This window comes from Centruroides sculpturatus, unplaced genomic scaffold (assembly GCF_000671375.1).
Source record: "Centruroides sculpturatus isolate CEXI.00-Female unplaced genomic scaffold, Cexi_2.0 scaffold1027, whole genome shotgun sequence".
Taxonomy (NCBI): domain Eukaryota; kingdom Metazoa; phylum Arthropoda; class Arachnida; order Scorpiones; family Buthidae; genus Centruroides; species Centruroides sculpturatus.
Window position 1 is genome coordinate 1 of NW_019385324.1, and position 2822 is coordinate 2822.

Genomic DNA, 2822 nt, shown 5'->3' on the forward strand with positions numbered 1-2822 from the left:
ATGAGATCAACTGTTCACATAGGAAGCAGTCCTAAGTTTATTATACCTCCAATTGAAACAATATTTTCCAAAATGGAGTTAGAGAAATTGCAAGAGAGTATAAATACTACAGAAAATCCTAAGAGAAATAAAGAGAATTCTAAGAAACAAAAAGATGATGACATTAAGGTAGCAGAAAAATCATATGAGCAAATGAAGAAAGATTTGGACAGATTATTAAAAGAAAATGAAGATCTTTTTATATCAAACACTCCAACAATTCCAATCACATACATATGGATTATCCTTGAAAGTATAGGAATATTAATTCTACTTATCTGCTCATATTATATAGTCAAGCATATTTGTTGGAAACGAAGATTTGAGAAGAGGATCAAGGAACTGTCACAACAGGACATTCCACTTCAAGAAATTCCTCAAAGAAATAATGCAGAAGAAGAAGAAACGGAAATAGTCGAACCGGTTGCAAGCTCAACTGAACAAGCTTCAAGCTCAACTCAGATAAAGAAGCATTTTGTTCGAACATATCGACTTTAATTCACATTTGCTTTTTGAGATGATAATTTCATTCTTGATTGAAAATTTTTGATTTTATAATGATCGATTTTAGCTACATATATCTTTAGTTTGTAAGTACCTTTCCTAATAATAACAAAAAGCTTATTTAAAGGAATGTACACCCCACTCAAATTGATAAACTAAAGGGATAGATTAGAATAGACATAATAGTATATAGAATAGTCTAGATATAAGACTTAGTGTAGTATTAAGAGAGAGAGAGACATTAATAGAGATATGTATTTGATAAACATACTACCTTTAAAATGAACAATACTTTGGTGAAATTGAACTTCGCTCAAATGGATTTAAATGACCCTAGAGTCATACAATCTTTAAAGAACTCAACCACCTGAACTTTTGTGGTTATGTGAAATGAAATTTTAGCAGGAAAAGAAGTGTGTCAACATACAGGAAGAAGACACATTATAACATTTTGAACTGCACAGTGAACTTTGAACTTTTAGCAGGTGCTTTTTGAAACAAGAAGACATCACATGATCTTCTAATATACCTGAATTTGTGCAACTACAAGAAGTCAGCCAACAGAGGTGCTGCCATAGAGACTCTCAGCAACAGAGAGGTGCATTCGAAACCAGTGACAAAACTATGTCCACTTTTACCGTCAATTCCAGACGAAGACACATGTGTTCATTGTGTTTATTTTAGTAATACTATTAATCTGATGAATTGTTTATTATATTATTTCCATGTGTTTCAATTTTGAATTTAATTTGAATTATTGTATACTTTTATGATTTTATTATTATGTATAACGCAATTTTTAGAGAGAGAGAGAGAGCAATTCGAACTTATGTATTGCAGTGAAAAATCACGCCTTCTTTAAATGTAGTGTGATTTTTGAAGATAAGGGAGTAATGTGAGATCCGAAAGGCCCTGGGTCTAATTTGTGAATTTTTATTAAATATGTTTAAATATCGACACAAAATATTACTTTGATTGGTGAAAAAATATTGTTTTAGACGTGGGAAAAACCAGATAACAAATGTTATTTCCTTTCCACAGAAGAGAACATCCTCTGTTTTTCCGTATCTGGTTAAAAATCTCGCTCAGACGGGAAATGGTTACCCCTCATTCATCCCCCACTCGTCCGTTCTCACGAAAGAGTTACTGGACAATGATTGGACGAAATTTGGAAATAAAAGGAGAGATTAGTCAGAATTCGAGGAGTTCTTCGACAGATCCGAAGCATACAAACTCCACATACGCAGTTTTTCCTCCTGATGGCCAACGCCCATAACGGAGTCCGATAGACCAAGTCCTGAGTCTACACTTAGAAGAAGTGATATCTTTATATTTGTGCACGAATTGATCTCCCATACGAAAGTAATATGAACTCTATCTACAAGGTGTCCTATATCTACAGAAACGAAGACGACAACTAACAGGTCGTATGTTTAGAATCATTTGTGAGCTCTCTCTCTCGAACGCGCATTAGCTTAGATCAAGTCGTAGTCTATAGCTTGTCGTATAATCGTTGTATTTGGTTATTTGTATTCGTTTGTTTGAGATTTATTAAATTATACTTATGTTTTATTTTATCAGAATGTCTCCTCAATTTATTCCGAATCAGATCGCAAACGCGTGTTAATCCGCGTATAATAAGATTGATTAACTGGTGTCAAGGAATCCTGACGTAGATCCGAATCTCGCGATTTGGATCATTATTAAAAGCCCTCCTATAAGAACATTTAGGATCGGATCACACGATCTGAAACCTGGAGAACTAGTTTTACCAACTGGGTGTCGAATAAGTGGTACAAACAATCCTCCTCGGATTAGTACCCCCGGCTGATCTCACAAGTGGTGTAGCAGGAGTGGGGTTCGAAACTACAAAAACCCCCTAATAGAATCTCACAACTGGTGTAGCAAGAGTGTGGTCTCGAGCTTAAGAAAATCCCCAAATAGAAACTCACAAGTGGTTTTCACAAGTGGTGTCTTGAACTTAAAAATCCGTAGAAAATCTCACATCTGGTGTCGCAGGAGTGGTTCTGATTCGGATTGATTCGGATTGAGAGACAACTAGTTGATAAGTTAAAATAAAATAATTTTTAAGTTAACTATAAGTTAAAATGGATAGAGATAGAGAACCTCCGCGAGCGGCGTTAGCTGGTAATCCAATAACGTTAGGCGGATTAGGGGGAATGATTCCCCTCCTACCGGTCTTCTCAGGGGACGCAAAAGGTCCAAAAGTATCAGAATTTTTCGATACGTTAGCGGATGTGACTAGAGTAGCAGCATGG